General features: G+C 41.5%; 1 protein-coding gene, 1 non-coding gene and 1 pseudogene across 2 annotated transcripts in view; 2 read left to right on the top strand and 1 right to left on the bottom strand.

The window, feature by feature from the left end:
• Positions 1-20,300, bottom strand: part of AK4 (adenylate kinase 4) — a 95,056-nt gene that overhangs the window by 63,464 nt on the left and 11,292 nt on the right. The gene's annotated exons all lie outside the window — the stretch shown is intronic.
• Positions 12,281-12,929, top strand: LOC114115292 (large ribosomal subunit protein eL19-like; annotated as a pseudogene).
• On the top strand, positions 15,126-15,198 carry TRNAE-UUC (transfer RNA glutamic acid (anticodon UUC)). The gene has a single exon. It is a non-coding gene; the product is annotated as a tRNA-Glu (tRNA).

The raw sequence follows: 20,300 nt of genomic DNA, 5'->3' as shown, positions 1-20,300 counted from the left end.
AATAAGCGGAGAGTTTAGTGTTAAGGAAACAACTTATCATTTCCAAACTAACATGCAGGTGCTTGCTTGGAAGTCACCCCAAGTCAGAGTTTGTACTAGGCTCCACTGTCAAAAACCTGCTGCCTCTCTGAGCTATCTCCTCTTCTGGGTGTCTATGTGTCACAAGTTAGGTTTTACCCAGTGGTTTCCTGATAAATCACAAGATATTACGAATTGTAAACCAAGACTAAATAAGACTAGAGGAAATTCCCTGGTGGTTTGGTGGTTAGGACTCCACACTTTGATTGCTGAGGCCTCAGGTTCAATCCCTGGTCAGGGAACTAAGATCACACAAGCAACACAGCAAGGAAAAAAAAAAAAGACGGTACCAGAGATAAATATATAACCTATTTAATGTAAAACAATGCAAAATTTTGAAACTATAAAGACTTTATTCAATCCACTCTTTGTTCCTTTGAACATCATCAGACTAAGCTCCCCCTGGGATCAAATCACTGACCACATCTCTCCCAACTTCACACAAGGCACTCCTGTCTTCAAAACCTTTCCTCTGCCATTTAGTCTCAGGATAAAATGTTTAGCTCATCATGAGGTCATTACTGAGGCTTCCCCGGTGGCTCAGCAATAAGAATCTGCCTACAAAGTGGAAGCTGCAGGAGACATGGGTTCAGTCCCTGGGTTGGGAAGATCTCCTGGAGAGGGCATGGCAACCCACTCCAGTATTCTTGCCTGAAGACTCTCATGGACAGAGGAACCTCGCAGGCTGCAACTTAGCACAGCACGAGGTCATTATTATTATTGGTGTTTTAACCAAAAGAAATTGTGGTGAAAATCGTTTGAATAAATATTTGAAAATTACTTGTGATTTATATGATCAATCGCTACTCCCAAGGTTAAAAGGTTAATAGCAAAAAAATTATTTCTTTTTAGATTTGAACCTAAATATAAAGTACAAATGTTTCTCTTTACCACTAATTCTGAGATTAAAATGAAAGAATTTATTGTGTGATTTCTTTTTTTCTATTGAGCTCTAACTCATATAACATTAGTTTCTGGTCTACAACATAATGATTTGATATTCGTATATATTGAGAAATGATTGCCACAATAAACCCAGTTAACATCTGTCAACATACATAGTCACAAACTTTTTTCTTATGAAGAGAATCTTTAAGATCTATTCTCATTAGTATGTACACACAAAAATATTTCTATATTCAAAATAGAAAAGAAGGGACTTCCCTGGTAGTCCAGTGGTTAAGACTCTGTGTTCTCAATGCTGGGGGCATGGGTTCAATCCCTGGTTGGTAACTAAAATTCCACATGCTGCAAAACATGACCCAAAAAAAAGAAGATAAAACAGAAATCCAATAAACAAATAATTACTTTTGAGGGGGGAAAAAAGATCTATTCTCTTGGCAATTTTCAAATACATAATAAAATATTATTAAATATAACCACCACACTATATGTGCATCCCAAGGGCTCTCATACTTTAGTTTGGACTTTTTGATAGGCTAAACCCCCACCTCTGGCAATCACCAATCTGTTCTCTGTATCTATGAGCTCAAGGGTTTTTTTTGTTCTGTTTGTTTCTTAGATTCCACATTTAAATGAGATCATTCAGTTGATTTATTACTAATATCTGTATTTTTAATCAAGGGACAATATATCCTTTTAAAAACACAGAACTGGCTTCATAATGAACAAAGAGCCAACATGATACAATGAATTACCACAAGAGTGGGAATCTGAAGTCTTGACTCTTTTAAGTTTGTCTCCAAGTCACTGCCCATGGCCTGAACACATCAATGTCCTTCACTGATTGCAGCCCCAAGTTTTCTCATTTGTGTGAGGGAGGTGAACTCTTCTTCCTCTGTAATCTCAGAGGCAGAATTTCAATTTTGTATACCTCAGTTCAGCTCATTCACTCAGTCGTGTCCAACTCTTTGTGACCCCAAGGACTGCAGCACGCGAGGCTTCCCTGTCCATCACCAACTCCTGGAGCTTGCTCAAACTCATGTCCATTGAGTCAGTGATGCCATTCAACCATCTGATCGTCTATCGTCCCCTTCTCCTCCTGCCTTCAATCTTTCCCATCATCAGGGTCTTTTCCACTTAGTCAGTTCTTCACATGAGGTGGCCAAAGTATTGGAGCTTCAGTGTCAGTCCTTCCAGTGAATGTTCAGAGTTGATTTCCCTTAGGATTGATTGGATTGATCTCCTTGCAGTCGAAGGGGCTCTCAAGAGTCTTCTCCAACACCACAGTTCAAAAGCATCAGTTCTTCTGCACTCAGCCTTCTTTCTCTATGGTCCAACTCTCACATGCACATACATGACTACTGGAAAAACCGTAGCTTTGACTAGATGGACCTCTGTCCACAAAGTAATGTCTCTGCTCTATAATATGCTGTCTAGGTTGATCATAGCTTTTCTTCCAAGGAGCAAGTATCTTAATTTCATGGCTGCAATCACCATCTGCAGTGATTTTGGAGTCCAAAAAAATAAAGTCTGACACTGTTTCCCTTGTTTTCCCATATAAGTGATGGGACTGGATGCCACGACCTTCGTTTTTTGAATGTTGAGTTTTAAGCCAGCTTTTTCACTCTCCTCTTTCACTTTTATCAAGAGGCGCTTTAGTTCCTCTTCGCTTTCTGCCATAAAGGTGGTGTCATCTGCATATCTGAGGTTGATATTTCATCCAGCAATCTTGATTCCAGCTTGTGCTTCACACAGCCCAGCATTTTGCATGATGTACTCTGCATATAAGTTAAACAAGAACGGTGACAATATACAGCTTTTACATACTCCTTTCCCAATTTGGAAGCAGTCCATTGTTCCATGTCAGGTTCTAACTATTGCTTCTTGACCTGCATACAGATTTCTCAGGAGACAGGTAAGGTGGTGTGGTATTCCCATCTCTTTCAGAATTTTCCAGTTTGTTGTGATCCACACAATCAAAGGCTTTAGCGTAGTCAATGAAGCAGAATTAGATGTTTTTCTGGAACTCTCTTGCTTTTCTATGATCCAATGGATGTTGTCAATTTGATCTCTGGTTCCTCTGCCTTTTCTAAATCCATTTTGAACATCTGGTAGTTCTGGGTTCGTGTACTATTGAGGCCTGGCTTAGAGAATTTTGAGCATTACTTGGCTAGCATGTGAGATAAGTGCAGGTATAAGTATTCCTGGCTTTTGACTTGGGCTTTTAGGCTGCTTAGCACATCTGAAACCACAGTAGGATCCTTTCACCCACCTAGACTCTACTTCTAAAGTGAGGACAGGTGAGACGAAGGAGAGTCTCCCTGCCTTCACCCACCGCTAAGGTGTTGACCACTATACCCATTCTAGACATGACAAGTGGGGTCTGGACCAGAACTCAGGCCTGACCCATGTGCCTGGGAATAAGGGCAAATGCTTTGTTTGGCCTCTTTTCTTTTTACCTCTCTAGCCAGACTGGATATTTACATTCACTTAGTCTAATTTTGTACCCTAGGTCCAGAAATGTGTTGGCAGTGGGTGTGTTTTCTATAATAGTCAAGATAAAAATATGCATGGACAAAAGCCACGACTTTGGGTAGGGGAGGGGCTTGCATTACTGAGAAAGAAGGTGATCGAATGTCTAAGCACAAAGAATATCTTTAAGCTTTCTCATCCCATCAGCAGATTAATTATGTGACCCCCCCCCCAACATACCGATTCAAAGAAGAAAACTGCACAGTGACTTCATTTTAAGACTTTTAAATAAATCATGAAAGGAAAAAGATACTGTAAATTTCATTAAGCCAAAAAAAATTTGGAATATTTTCTTGGCCCAGAATAGGAACACATGCATTTATAGACACACCATGAACATCTGGTGAAGGACCACATGCCGCCTTACATAAGCAGCAGGAGAAAAAGCAGACTGGGATGAAGGCAACAGAATCTGGGCAAGGGAACAAATGGGAAAAGGCAAGTAATCTGTAAGGTTTGCCAAAATCAAGGCTGAGTTTTAGACCCACAGTGTTCAGCCATCTCTTCAAGCTCAAGTGCCGCAAGTCTGCCTTGGCATCCACGATACAGACACTTCCAGCCCCAAGGAGCAGGATCATACTTTATATCTCACAAGCTCTCTAGATTTTCTCTGCCTCCCTTGTGACCTGACCACAACCCAACTATTAGCCCCATGCAGAGGACAGAGGGGATTTTCACTTTTAAAGCAAGATAAAAGGAATTCCTTCCCATTGCAGAAGGCCTGGATATGGATCTGGCTGTGCCAGGCACCTTGTCAGCTGCCTCTCTGTGCAGGATCTTGGCTGCAGATCTGCACAAGGGAAGCTGCTGTTTCCTCCAGAGCCATCTGCTCAAACAGGATGGATTGCTACTGCTGCCCACAGTGGGGGTGGGGGGGAAGGGTCCTCTCTCTCTCCCTCATCTCCCTCCCTCTGCCATAGCTTTCTGGCAATACTCTGATGGAGAACTACTCCAAGAATACTGAAGATGTACACGTTCACCAGCCTCCCAGGGCTGGTAGCAGACAGCCCTGCAAACAAAGGAAAAGAAAAGGAGGGAAACAGCTGATGGTACCTCTTTTTTCCTCTAGGGCTCCCAGTGGGGTATATGGTCCACTGAGAAGGCCAACATGCCATCATCCTTTAACAACAGCAAGGACAACAATAATAATAATACCAGAGGGCAACCACATAAAAAACAGTACAGAGGTTCTGCAAAAAATCAAAAATAGAATCACCTGGGGCTTCGCTGGGTGGTCCAGTGGTAGAGAATCCATCTGCTAATGCAGGGAACACAGGTTCGAAACCTGGTCTGGGAAGATTCTACATGCCACAGAGCAGCTAATTCCATGCTCCACAACAAGAGAAGCCAACACAAGGAGAAGCCCATACACCGCAACTATCGAGTAGCGCCCACTTTCCCAACTAGAGAAGGCCAGTGCTCAGCAATGAAGACTCAGCACAGCCAAAAATAAATAAATAAAATTTAAAAAAAAAAAATTACCATAGGATCCAGCAATTCCACTCAGGGTATTTATCCAAAGAAAATGAAAACACCAACTTGAAATGATTTATGTAGCTTTTTGTACACTGTGGGACTTCCCAGTGGGCTCGGTAGTAAACAATCTGCCTGCCAATGCAAGAGACACAAGATACGCAGGTTTGATCCCTGGGTTGAGAAGATCCCCTGGAGAAGGAAATAGCAACCCACTCCCAGTATTCTTGCCTGAAAAATGCCATGGACAGAGAAGGCTGTCAGGCTACAGTCCATGGGGTTGCAAAAAAGGTAGGAGATGACTCAGCCACTAGACAACAACAATGTTCACTGCAGTTCAATAGCCAAGATATGGAAACAACCTAAACGTCCATCAGTAGATGAATGGATAAAGAAAATGTGAGTGATACATACACACACACACACACACACACACACACAGAATACTACTAAACCATTGAAAAGAATGAAATATTGGGACTTCTCTGGCAGTCCAGTGGCCAAGACATCATGCTACCAATTCAGGGGACCCGGGTTCAATCCCTGGTCAGGGACCTAGATCCCGTGTGCTCCAACTAAGGGTTCACAAGCTGCAACTAAAGATCCTGCATGCTACAAAGAAGACAGAAGATCCCTGCTGCAACTAAAACTTGCTGCAACCAGATACATAAATTTTTTTTTTTCAAATAAACCAAGTCTAATCTTAAAAAAAAGAGCGATTAGAAAATGGTCAGAACTGTAGATGGTGGAGTGAAGTGCTGTGTACCCACTAAGCAGGTGATAGGAATCTAAAAGTGAAAGTCGCTCAGTCGTGTCTGACTCTTTGCAACTCCATGAACTATACAGCCCATGGAATTCTCTAGGCCAGAATGCTGGAGTGGGTAGCCTTTCCCTTCTCCAGTGGATCTTCCAACCCAGGAAATGAACCGGGGTCTCCTGCATCGCAGGTGGATTCTTTACCAACTGAGCTATCAAGGACACAGGATGGGAAGCTGAGTCTTCCAAATTCAACAGATAATGCCGGAGTACTGGTCAACTGCCACAGACTGTTCCCCAGTGTCACCCATCACCCTGACTGTGACACTCCCAGGTCACCCATCACAATGACTCAACGCTAACAACCAGGATTTGTGGTTTGCAAATCTGTTTAGAACTCAGTCTGAACTTGCCCAGAAGCAGAAGTAATCAAGAAAAGAAAGCATTGGATATCATCCTCTGACTCTAGAAGTCTTACCTCACTAACTAATTTGAAAACGAGCTGATAAATTACCCAACAGGAAACATTAAACTTTGCACATTAAAGCAAGGGTTGGCTTTCAGGCTAAGATAATTATTCCCAGAGTTGCCTCTATTTCAAGAAGAGTTCCTGGATATCTGAGGATGTTCCCCTTATAAATCAAAGTACCAGTAGTATACTAGTGATTTCAACCTCTACACTTATTCTACACTCAAGTCTCTACATCTTTTTCTGCTAGATATGCATATACATGAAATTTGAATGCTCCACCAGATATACAATTTTACACTCAATTTTAAACTTTCACACTTTTTCCACCTGCTAAATGAAAGAAGGAAAACAAAGCAGACATGTATAGTTTAGCAGCTGCCACAGCTGTTCTCTAAAAACTGGTACAAAGAAGGTGACATACACTCAAGACAAGAATTTCCCGTTCTTTTTTTCTTTTTTTAACACTAAGCCAAAAAACACCTGGAGTCTCTCTAAACGATCAAATTCAGGCAGTAGACCCACCTTGCCACGGCAAGGCAGCATTGTCTGGCAACAACAGTCAACAAAATGAAGTTACGTTTTTAATTCATTCTACTACAATTGGATTCCACCTTTTTAGAATCTAAAAACAAAATGATAAAAACTGCAGGTAAATTTAAACCTAATGAAAGCCAATGACAACTGCTATGGTGATTACTAGTTTATTTAGCTCGACATATTTTATGCAAAGTATCAACAACATCCCGTTTTCTGTGACTTTTTTGAGGGGGAGGTACACGAGGTCTTCGTTGCTGTGCATGGGCTTCCTCTAGTTGCAGCAGGTGGCACTACTCCTCGGGCTTCTCACTTCACTGGCTTCTCTTGTTGCAGAGCACGGGCTCAAGGGCACTTGGGCACAGTAGTTGAGGCATGTGGAATCTTCCCAGATCAGGGATCAAACCTATGTCCCCTACATAGGCGGGCAGATTCTTAACCACTGGACCACCTTTTAAGAAGGACTATGTCTCTTACTTTGTCCAGAAAGCAACACTGGATGAATCTGCAGAAGAAAGGAATGAAGGAAAGGGGGAACGACCACTGCAACAGAGCAATGCCCTAACAACCTGCCTTGCCTGTGCAACACCTGGACTTTCAAGAAGAAAGCTTTAAAACATCGGATTCCGTAGCTTTTTTTTTTTTTTGCCTTTCACTGGTCATTAACTCTGAAAAAGATTTCCAAGACATGCTTATAATCAGGTCTGTATAACTAAAGGCAAACTGGAGAAGAACCAGAATTAAAGAAAGATTCTATGATCATAATTTAACTTCTAGAAACACTGCTTCCTAATCCCCAGTGTGGCCTGGCTTCTGTCACTTAGAAGATCTCTTGCCAACTAACAGTAGTTCCAGCTCCGGCTCAGCCACCATCTGTGTCCATCTTTCACAATCCCTACCATAGAGGAGAAGCAATGTTGCAGTGCTATTTGGTTTGGCTAGATTCCTCTAGGCATAAGCTCAGTACATGCACTTTTAATGATCTGGCTGTGAACTTTAGCAGTATTTGAAACACGCCATTTCAAAACCTAAAGCTGACCTTGATAAGATTTGGACTGGCACTCTGAGATAACCTAACAGAAACATCTATGCTGGGGAGAGAAATCCTTACATGAGGCTTTTAGAACGCATTTCCTTCACAAGACTAACATCCTGTGATAACTACAACCAACACACAACACATCTGTCTGCAACCAGGGTGAGATTAGTGAGGCAGTCACTTTGGGCCAAAAATGGGAGAGGATATAAAAGAAAACAAGCTCTAGGAACCAAGAGAAATAATATTTTAAAATATTATCCAGTGTTTTAAAGTATCAAAATTAAGGCCATGGATTTAAAAGATATTCACAACTTAAAAGTTAAGAGAATTTTTAGTATTTCAAGTCTAGGAGACAGCATCTCAAGTAACCCTGGAGAACCACTAAGGAGGTGAGGAGAGGAGCCAGGTAGAGTTTTACAAGAAAGGGCAGGTGGTTTGAACATCAAATGATTATCATTGATTAAAGAAATTAAAGATATCCCAAGTTAAGGAATTTTGCAGTTTTCTATGTACAGAAAAATACAAAAGTCCTGGCTCACTGAAATCATTCCTTTGATATGAAGGATATGATATCTGGGGCCTGTATCCTGTGTTGTCACATCCTAAGTTTCTTCAGGGCTCAACATAGGGAGCGGCTACAGCCTGATGGCTGCTAGACGGCAGGTATTCTTTTCTTCCTGAGTTCCACAGGGCTCACCAGCTCAGCATCTGTGGTGTCTGCAATTGCTGAGGACTATGACATCCTTTGTTTACTGATACGGCAGGAAATATTTCATTTCTCAAGGCAAAAAAAATCCATGATGAAAAATTATGAAAATTTTAAATAAAGACAGGATCCTATCCTGCAATTGTACAATTCACTCACTTCACCCCAATCTCAGTCCTTTCAGATTTGGTCTCTATTTAAAACGTTGGTATTTTGGCACTTGCCTGGGAGCTCAATGGTGAAGAACTTGCCTGCCAATACAGGGGTCACAGGTTCAGTCCCTGATCCAGGAGGAGCCCACATGACAAGGAGCAACTGGGCCTGTGCAACACAACTATTGAGCCTGTGCTCCAGAGCCTGGAAGCCGCAACTACTGAGCCCATGTGCCGAAACTACTGAAGGCCACGAGCCCTACAGCCCATGCTCCATGACAAGAGAAGCCACTGCGATGGGAGAGTACCCCCCTGCTCGCTGCAACTAAAGAAAGCCCACATGCAGCAATGAAGACCCAGCACCAGCCATTAATAAACAAAAATAAATCTTTAAAACAATAATTTTTAAAATATTGACTTTTGGCTTATTTTACTCCATTAAACTATTTATCTTGATGACTGATTTTTTTTGGCAGCCCTTTAAATTTTTTACTTAAGGAGGGTGCCTTGCTCGCTCTTTTAAACTTAGCCTCAGCCCTGCCAAAACATATTAACTTATTTCACACAAGGAAACTTGATGAGACAGCTCTATCATGACTCTCATTTATAAATGAGTAAACACAAAAAGGTTAGCCATTGATGCTTTGCCCAGATTCCTACAGTTCATGGCCAAGTCAGACTCCAAACCCAGCTATGTGGGTCATAGCACAAACTCTTATTAAAGGCAACTCTCAGAGCTTTGCATCACTAAAGTACCTGGCATGGGTGAAACTGATCAGGATCCTGTGGGGCCCCACTGGACACAAAGTCTTTCTGGGTCCCCTATTTCTTTTATTTATTTGGTTAGTTGCAACACACAGGATCTATGATCTCCATTGCATCCTGTGGGATCTTTAGTTGCAGCATGTGGGATCTAGTTCCCTGACCAGGGATCAAACCTGGCCACCCTGCATCGGGAGCCCAGAGTCTTAGCCACTAAACCACCAGTGAAAGTCGCTGAGTCATGTCCAACTCTTTCTGACCCCATGAACTATACAGTCCATGGAATTCTCCAGGCCAGAATACTGGAGTGGGTAGCCTTTCCCTTTTCCAGGGGATCTTACCAACCCAGGGATTGAACCCAGGTCTCCTGCATTGCAGGCAGATTCTTTACCAGCTGAGCCACAAGGGAAGCCCAGTGAAGTCACCTCCGTTTCTTATTTAAAGGATAAAGGCTTCAGCCTCCTTCCTAAATCTTCCCAGAGATCTAAAGGGCAAATACAAACAGCTACCAATCAGGGACATAAGGGATGCAGAAACAAAGGAGGAAAAAACAAGAAACTTAGTACAGTGATTAAAGCAGCATCCTGGTTCCTCAAGGGAATACATTAAGAGTATGTTTGAGTTCTTCTGTAGGAACTAAGGCTCTACCCAGGTGAGGGGTGGTAATTTTGGAGAACCACTCTGTTACCTCACCACCAATAAATCAGAAGAAAAGTCACACATCCTGTAGCCCTCACCCCAAATTTTATCTATAGAAACTCTTCCGCAAAAGCCATCAGGGAGTTCATGGTGTTTTGAGCACAAGCCACTGTGCTTGCTTGACCCTGCAATAAAACTTTGCTCCAAGCTCAGATTTTTCAATTGATTTGGCCTCATCTCTCCTTTGGTAACCTAAGTCACTACAATCCTAGGTTTCATAAAATAATATGTGGGGGACAATCCAAATAAGCTATAATTAATGACAATCTGGGTAAATTCAGTCATGAGTTTTTCATTGCTGATCTGTGTCCTGCAATATTTAGGCTGATTAATTCCATCCGGAATTTCTCCTGGAATCTTTCTAATTTGTCCCTAATTCTCAGAGGGAACCAAGAAAGCAAGATCTCTGAACGCTCACTCAAGGACAGCACTACAGAGCTGAATCATCTGGAGTAGCTGGTGTCTGAACTTAGGTCTTCGCACTAATCTTCAAATACTGTCAGCTTTATGAGGCTACACTGCATTGCAGGACAATGTTCAGAAATACTCCCAAATAATGTATTCACTTAGGAAGTAGAACATAGAAGTAAATCCACTATAACTGTAAGCAGAATGGGTAGGAGGTCCCTGGAGAAAGAGAACCAGGAATGGCTTTCTTGACGTGAGAGAACTCATTTTGGCCTAAGACATTTTGTAATCTAACCCTGCTCAGGATGCTTGCCCTTGAACAGGTCTCAATAATAATGATCTTAAGGGAACAAATGAATGCTGGAATAGAGATAAGGCAGTCAAACAACAGTTCAGTGATAAAGTAAGAGTCCTAGTTACTCCTCAAAGGATACACATAATAATATATCTTTGAGTTCTGTAGGAACTAAGACCCCAACCCAGGTGGAAGACAGGATAAGGATGCTGCCCTCCAGACTTCAATCAACCAAGACTTAGATTGTTGACCTTTGCCCCAATTCTAGGCTGAACTCTCCTGGCTCAAGCCCCTTCATGAATATGCATGTAGCCTTAGCTTAAACTTCGCTGATTTTGCTGTTTGTGTATGCTGCCTTGAGAAAGATCACAAAGTACTTGCTGCAAGTAATAATAAGTCCTTCATTCTACCGTACTTTGGCTTGGTTGTGTCTATTGGCTCAACATCCACCAAGAGGTGAACCTGGCTTTCTGGTAACTTAGGTGCAATGATCCTGCCACATTTAGCTAGCTGTCAGGAGGGATGACCACTGCAGATTAAAAGGGCCATAGTGAAATCAGGCTGCAAAAGAACCTAGAAATGATATCATGGGAAGAATGGCTGGGGAAACAAGGGCTATTTTTCTTGGGGGAAAAAAAAGACAACTTAAGTCAGAAGTGGTGCCTAGCAACTATTTTCAATTATCTGAAGTGCTAGTGAATTTAATTTATGTGACAACAAAAGACTGAAGTTGGATAAGTGGATGACAGTTTATGGATGACAGTTTCAAGGAGCTGGCTTTCATCTCAGTATGAGGGGAGAAAAAAATCTTCCAACAATTAGACCTGTCCAGCAATGAAAGAGCCTGCCTCCAGAGGAGGCAAGTTGGCTGTCAGCTGCTGTAGAAGGGATCTAACACAGAATGGCCACTTGGACAGAAGGACTTAAAATCCCTTCCAATTCTAAGATGTTAAGAAATGGAACAAATAATTAAACTCAACACAGTCATTGTTATGCATAGTGTTTAGCTCCTAAGAACCCTAGAAAACTGAAACAAAACTGAGTTCAATGAAAAGGTTTTGCACTTTCATCTTATTCCAAGCTGCATTCTTGATTTTTTATAAAAAGCTAAGCCAATGAAGTAATGCAAGTTGAAAGTCAATCTCCCTCTTTGAAAAATTGAATTATGTCCTGAGATGCTATTTATAGTTACCATTTAAGAAAACTGGGAAACTACTCATACATGCAATCAATATTTTATAGCTCTCCTACAAACTACATTGGCTATTTTTACCAAGACCTATAGGGGTCATGTAGAAGAAAAATACAGAAGCAGCTGTGTTAAAATTTAGGAAAACCAAGCAAAGCAAAAGTTGAATTTCAGTTATGTCAGCTACTCTATTTATTAAAAGACCTTGAGAAAATCTAACCTATCAGATAAAGAGGTAAAGTTAAGAAAACTCCTTTTCCTTTCACTGCTGTGGCCACAGCCATGAGTATGCTCAGGCTGCAGAAGAGGCTTGCCTCCAGGGTACCCCTGCTGTGGCAAACCGGTCTGGTTGGACCCCAAGGAGACTAATGAAATCGCCAAGGCCAATTCCCATCAGCAGATCTGGAAGCCAATCAAAGATGAGCTGATCACCTGGAAGCCTATGACTTCTTGGACTCAATGGTGGAAAAACACCCTGGCTCGCTGGAAGGGCAGGCATATGGGCATAGATAAGTGAAAGGGTACTGCCAGTGCTCAAATGCGTGAAAATGTAACCTGGAAGCAGAGGATGAGAGCTGCGCTGGCTGCTCAGAAGATACCATGAATCTAGGAAGACTGACCACCACGTGTATCACAGCCTGTACCTGGAGGTGAAGGGTAACACGTTCAAAAACAAGTGGATTATATCCACTAGCTGGATATATATCCAAGGAATATATATATATATATCCACAAGCTGAAGGCAGACAAGGCCGGCGAGAAGCTTCTGGTGGACCAGGCTAAGGCCTGCAGGTCTAAGACTGAGGAAGCCCTTAAGCACCGTGAAGAGCAGCTTCAGGCCAAGGAGGAGGAAATCATCAAGATTCTATCCAAGGAGGAAGTGACCAAGAAATAAAGTTCTCCCCCTCTCTCTGTACATAGTAGCCTCAGCAATTGCATAAATCACACATTCAATAAAAACAAACCTTATTCTTTTTTTAAAGAAAAGAAAGAAAGAAAACTGTCCTTTTAATAATGACACAATTTTTAAAAAGCAATTTCTCCTGCCTTCCAAAAGAGGCACACACGTAAGTAGCTTTGTTTGGGTAAGAGTGGAAACAAGGGGTTTCCCTGATGGTCCAGGGGTTAAGAATCTGCCCTTGCAATGCAAGGGGCGTGGGTTTGATCCCTGGTCCAGGAACTAAGATCTAGCACATCTCAGAGAAACTAAGCCTGCGGGCTGTAACTACTTTAGTCCAAGAGCTCAGGAGCCCCTGTCACACAATTAGACACCACAACAAAACTTCTGAGTACCGCAACAAAGACCCAACTCAGCCAAATTAAAAAATTAAAAAAAAAAAAAAAAAAAAAAACAGAAATAAGACAAATTCAAAGCAAAATAGGACAACACAATTAAAACAATGAGCAAATGCTTATAACCTCTGCAGAACAGAGAATGGTTGAGTGGTGAACATACACACACACACATACACACACCCAAACACATCCCCCAAACACCACTGGATTATGTCACTGATTCCATTCAAAGCAGCACATTCACCGAAGAAGATTTTAAATGAAATGAAAATATACAACTCCAGAGAGGAGGAGAACAAACCAGAGACTCCTCTTACTTGCCAGGTATTTGACATAAATAACCTCCTCTGACCCTCCCCAAAGCCCTGTGAAATAGGAGGAAATAGCCCTTACAAAGGAGGAAATCAAGTTCATTAACTCTTCCCAAATTTACAAAGTCAATAAGACGTTGAGCCTGAGGTATGCGTGACTCCAAACCTCAACGGTATTTCCACTATGCCATGGGGCCAGCTTCAATGCCAGCCACTTGCTATGCCAAACCCACAAGGGTTCTTGTCAACTGGAACTTCCCACAGGTATGGACTGCACCCCTCTGTTAAATGGGACCCCACTGTCCCTGACAATCGCTGAAGTTTCACACTTCAAAGGGCTGCAATTGGATCTGCCCTTGCCCACCATCCCCATACAGTCACATCTAATGTCACCACTTCAACTTCTCCCGAACACTTCTTCCCACTATTTCTAAACTACTTCTCAACTTCCCACTATGATCTAAACCGTGGTGACACTACCCTAGCTGCCCTTCCTTCCCACCAGTCCACCGGTCACAGTCACACCACTAAAGGAATTTGAGGAAGGCACTCCCCATAGTTTTCCTATTTACAAACTCCATCTGGGATTACACAGACAGCCCCTCTCCCGCCCCCCGCCAGGAACATTTCTAGCCTATTGCCTATAATCCCCAACTCTAGGTTTTAATCAAAATACCCTTCATTTTAATCACCTACTCCCAGACATGATCCTTCAAAAACACCCTTCTCAGGACCTCCCTGGAGGTCTAGTGGTTAAGACTCTGCACTTTCAATGGAGGAGATATGGGTTCAATTCCCCATCAGGGAACTAAGATCCCACATGCTGCATGGTGTGATGAAAAAACTAAAAAGTTAAACAAAACACCCTGCTCCCATTTTTCCACCTGCCAGTACCTAACCCATCTGTAAAGGCCCAGCTCTAACGCCATCTCTCCCATAGCTTTCAGTTACTCTGTCATGCCAAAGTATAACGAACAACTATTACACACTGCCTATGTTAGATACTGGTGATAAAAAAAATGAACTCCCTCCACTGTTCTTATAATAAAATTTTCATGCCTTTTATAGTATTCAGTATAATCTCCCTGATAAAACAATTAATTGGCCGTATGTTTTACCTTGTGAATTTCTTAAAGGTGGAGACCATTTTTATTATTCCTAATAACAAGATGCCATTGGAATATCTTGATTTAACAAGTGCTTACTGAAGTTTAAAGTCTAACCATTTGTCTGTGGATACTATAACAACCTCTTAAACGACCTTGGAAGTTTCACTTTAGAACCATCCAATCCAATATACAAACAGCCTGAATGACCTATTAAAAATGTGAATCAAACTGTCAATTTCCTATTTAAAAACAATGGCTTCACCTTAGATTAGGTGATGGTGTCTTAGCCACATCACTAAAAACATAAACAGTAAAAGAAGAAAAAAAAAAAACAGGTAAATTGGACTTCATCAAAATTAAAAACTTTCCATAGACACCATGAAGAGAGTAAAAAGACAATTCACAGGGAATTCCCTAGTGGACCAGTGGTTAGAACTTGGCATTTTCACTGCCAAGGGCCCAGGTTCAATCCCTGGTTTGGGAACTAAAGTCCCACAAGCCATAGAACATAGTCAAAAAAATATAAACAAACAAGAAGACAATTCACAGAATGGGAGACAATATATGCAAATCATATATCTAATAAGGGACTTATATCCAAAATATATAAAGAATTCAACAATAAAGGACAAATGAGCCAATCTTAAAAACAGGCAAAGGATTTAAATAGACATTTCTCTCCAAAGAAAACATACAAATGGTCAAAAGGACATGGGAAAAAAATGTTCAACATCATTAGTTGAACATCCTTCAGTTCAATTCAGTTCAGTCGCTCAGCTGTGTCTGACTCGTTGCGACCCCATGAATCGCAGCACGCCAGGCCTCCCTGTCCATCACCAACTCCCAGAGTTCACCCAAACTCATGTGTATCAAGTCGGTGATGCCATTTAGCCATCTCATCCTCTGTTGTCCCCTTCTCCTCCTGCCCCCAATCCCTCCCAGCATCAGGGTCTTTTCCAATGAGTCAACTCTTCGCATGAGGTGGCCAAAGTATTGGAGTTTCAGCCTCAGCATCAGTCCTTCCAACGAACACCCAGGACTGGTCTCCTTTAGGAGACTAAAGGATGGTCTCCTTTAGTCCAAGGGACTCTCAAGAGTCTTCTCCAACATCACAGTTCAAAAGCATCAATTCTTCAGCGCTCAGCTTTCCTCACAGTCCAACTCTCACATCCATACATGACCACAGGAAAAACCATAGCCTTGACTAGACAGACCTTTGTTGGCCAAATAATGTCTCTGCTTTTTAATATGCTATCTAGGTTGGTTATAACTTTCCTTCCAATGAGTAAGCGTCTTTTAATCTCATGGCTGCAGTCACCATCTGCAGTGATTTTGAAGCCCCCCCAAAAATGTCTGACACTGTTTCCACTGTTTCCCATCTATTTCCCATGAAGTGATGGGACCACATGCCATGATCTTTGTTTTCTGAATGCTGAGCTTTAAGCCAACTTTTTTACTTTTTCACTCCTCTTTCACTTTCATCAAGAGGCTTTTGAGTTCCTCTTCACTTTCTGCCATAAGGGTGATGTCATCTGCATAGCTGAGGTTATTGATATTTCTCCCGGCAATCTTGATTCCAGCTTGTGCTTCTTCCAGCCCAGCATTTCTCATGATGTAATCTGCATATAAGCTAAATAAGCAGGGTGACAATATACAGCCTTGACGTACTCCTTTTCCTATTTGGCACCAGTCTGTTCCATGTCCAGTTCTAACTGTTGCTTCCTGACCTGCACAAGAGACAGGTCAAGAGACAGGTCAGGTGGTCTGGTATTCCCATCTGTTTCAGAATTTTCCACAGTTTCTTGTGATCCACATAGTCAAAGGCTTTGGCATAGTCAATAAAGCAGAAATAGATGTTTTTCTGGAACTCTCTTGCTTTTTCGATGATCCAGCAGATGTTGGCAATTTGATCTCTGGTTCCTCTGCCTTTTCTAAAACCAACTTGAGCCTGGCTTGGAGAATTTTGAGCGTTACTTTATTAGCGTATGAGATGAGTGCAATTGTGCGGTAGTTCGAGCATTCTTTGGCATTGCCTTTCTTTAGGGAAATGCCATTCAAAACCACAATGAGATACCACTTCACACCCACTGGGGAGGCTAAAAGAAAAAGACAATAACAAGACCTGACAAGGAAACGAAGACATTGGAAAACTCATTCATTGGTGATGGGAATGTGTAAATGATGAAGCTGCTTTAGAAAATAGTTGGGCAGTTCCTCTAAATGTTAAACATAGTGTTACCACATGACTTAGCAATTTGACTTCTAGGTATACACCCAAGGAAGATGAAAACATGTCCACACAAAAATGTGTATACTGATGTTCATAGCAGGAAATGACCCAAGTGTCCATCAAAGAATGAAAGAATAAAGTGTGGGATAGCCATCTAATAGAGTATTACTGGCAATAAGAAGAATTGAAGTTCTGACACATATTACCAGATAGTTGAATCTGAAAAACATGCAAAGTTAAAACAGTCATCTGCAAAAGAAAATTATGTATTATGAGTCAACTTATATGAAAGATCAAAAGAGGCAAATCCATATAAACAAAAAGTAGGTTAATGATTACTAGGAGCTAGAGGGAGGAGGGGAATGGGGAATGACTGCTAATAGGTCCAGGGTTTCTTTCTGGGGTAATGAAAACGTTCTGTAATTATATAGTGGTTGCACAGGACTTCCCAGGTGGCTCAGTGGTATAGAATCCACTTGCTAAAGCAGGAAGATGCAGGACACTGGGTCAGAAAGATCCCCTGGAGGGGGAAACGGCAACCCACTCCAGTATTCTGGTCTGGATAATCCCATGGACAGAGCATCCTGGCAGGCTACAGTCCATGGGGTCGCAAAGAGTCAGACACAACTGAGCATACGTGCATGATGGTTGTACAATTCTAGAAAAAAAAGCACTGACTTATGCCCTCTAAAAGGATAAACTTTATTATATGAAAGCTATATCTCAGTAAAGCTTAAAAAAAAAAAAAAAAAACTCCATTGCCTTGCATCCAGTTATAATGAAGTCTTAATTTCTGGCCACCCTACACCTTTCCAGCCACTTCTGCCATCTCCTCTGCACTCACGATGCTCCCGAGACACGTATCTCCTCTCTTCTCCACTGATGGAAAGTTCACTCCTATATTACAATTTGTCACATGTTCATCCCTCCACCCAAGTCTTCACATACCTGCTGCCACGCTCATGTTGAGCTCAGCTTATACACCTTCTGTTCAGAAAGGCCTCCTCCGACTTCCTATTCTGAAGTCGTCTTCCCAGTCACTCCATCACTGCACTATTATATTTTCTTCATAGTACTTATTAACGAATAAGGTCTACAGTTATCTCAGTTGTTTTCCCCTTGTTTTTCCCTCCCGCCCTAGTAGGATTTCAAAACTTTTGTTGAGCTAAACTAAAGCTAATGAATTTACTCTTCAGATAGTGAAAGACTGTAACTTAAGTTATGAAATGGATCATCTTACAGGGAAGTGATAATGAATGCCGTGTTAGAGGTACAGATGGGTATGGGAGAAATTCCAGATTAGAAAATGATGTATATCTACAACAGCTGCGGAAAAGCTTCATAGAAATGGTGGGACTGCAAACAGACTATGAGAGATTAACTGAAGTGTGAAAGGCATTACGGTAGAAAGGGGGAAAGTTGTATCTGAATAACACCCTCCCTCAACGATGTTCATGACCTCAACACTTCACCCACACACACCCCACCATGACTCATGAGAATGTAACATGGAACCTCGAACTTGAATCCTTGACCGTAAATGCCTCAAGGACACTTCTGCATACCTCCCCCTACCTAACGCAGGCACAGAAACATGTTAAGTGACTAATAAGTTTAAAAGTACAGGTATTATTCCAGAAGTCTTACCATTATGATGAGAAACAATTTCTGCCTACTCACAAATACATATGGTTTCTATTTTAGACCTCTTTTGACCCATTTTTATGGGAGAAAAGAGGAAGTCGGTGTTTCCTATTTTAGAAATTTTTTTTTACATTTTAGGGACAGAGTGGTAACAACAACAAACCATGTATCTCCAGCTCACCATTAAAGGGTGTGCTCAGTCTCAGTGGACTTGTGGAGAGCTAAGCTGCAGATTCCCTGCCACTCCTTCCCAATGTGACATTTCTAAGACATAAAGTAGATATTCACTGGCTACTAGAGCACCTGCAAGGCAGCAGGACACAATGGAAAGTTTAAATCCCAGCCATGCAGTCTCAAGTTTGAATGCTAGCTTCTCTATTTGACTGTCTGATGTAAGGCAAGTAGCTCAACCTCTCTGATGTCATTTCTTTATTTATAAAATGAGATATTACTTACAACTGCTCCAGATTTGTGTGTGGACTAGACACGTGCATGGGCTTCCCTGGTGGCTCAGACAGTAAAGAATCTGCCTGTAATATGGGACCTGAGTTTGATTCCTGGGTTGGGAAGATCCCCTGGAGGAGCGCAGGGCAACCCACTCCAGCCTTCTTGCCTGGAGAATCCCATGGACAGAGGAGCCTGGCGGGCTACAGTCCATGGGGTCGCAAAGAGTCAGACATGACTGAGCAACTAAGCGTGCTGCACAGAGACTGTGCCTACATTGGCTAGTCTAGCACGTGCTTGACCCACTGCAAATGTCAGTTACAATGATCAAGTCACAAGAATTACAAAGTGCCAGGGTCACAGGTTGCTGGCCAATTAAAAAATGCTTTAGAATAGAAAACAGTTGATTTCTAGCTTCTTGGGAATTTGATGAGCAGGAGTGACTTTGCATTATTTCAATACTATCAGTCTCTCTGGCCAAGGAAGAGATGCTTGCTGCCAGACCTGTCGTTTAACCAGTACAAGAACCCTTGGAACTTAGAAGTAAAGCTGTTAAAATATAACATCAGTCATCTAATTGGGACTGCATGAAGCTCTACAAATGAGACCTTTTGTACTATGTCTTAAAGGCCAATCAGAACGAAACACCAAGTGATGGAGGGAAAAAGGCAGAGTAATCTAAAGCCTCTATTACCTGATTTAAAATATATTTTAAAAATATATACTTGTACATATATCTAGTTCACTAAAAAGACAATACAGTTGATATATCTGATTCACTGTAAAAGCATACTGTCTAAAACTTAAAAAAAAAAAATTTTCCAAGTCTTAAGTCTTCTCACAACATGGACCACACACAGTGCTAAAGAGAAGACTAGCATAATAGAAAACGATTTAACAATTTACTTGGTAGATTGTTAAATATGCAATTCTTCATGCCCTTCATAATGATTGTATTTATAGCTAATCGTCCAGAGTCAATTTACTCCAGTTTCAAGATCAGTTGCCATCACTGACCCAGGAATTGAGTTCCAGGAAGTTAGAAACAGAAGATTAAAAGTTTCCTGGTACCATATGTGTATGGATCTTAAAGGTAAGCACAGTAATGGAAACTGGAAAAGGTGATATGAAGCAAAACAATAACCCTTTCCTTTGATAATATGTATAATTAAAAGAATATGTATAATAGAATGATAATATGCATAATAAAAAGGGTAAAACAGGAGATTGAAAAAGCTGGCTTGAAACTCAACATTCAAAAAATGAAG

This window comes from Ovis aries, chromosome 1, assembly GCF_016772045.2.
Source record: "Ovis aries strain OAR_USU_Benz2616 breed Rambouillet chromosome 1, ARS-UI_Ramb_v3.0, whole genome shotgun sequence".
NCBI classification, from domain to species: Eukaryota; Metazoa; Chordata; class Mammalia; order Artiodactyla; family Bovidae; genus Ovis; species Ovis aries.
Note: the sequence above shows the minus strand (reverse complement) of the source record. Positions and strands in the feature narration are given on the sequence as shown.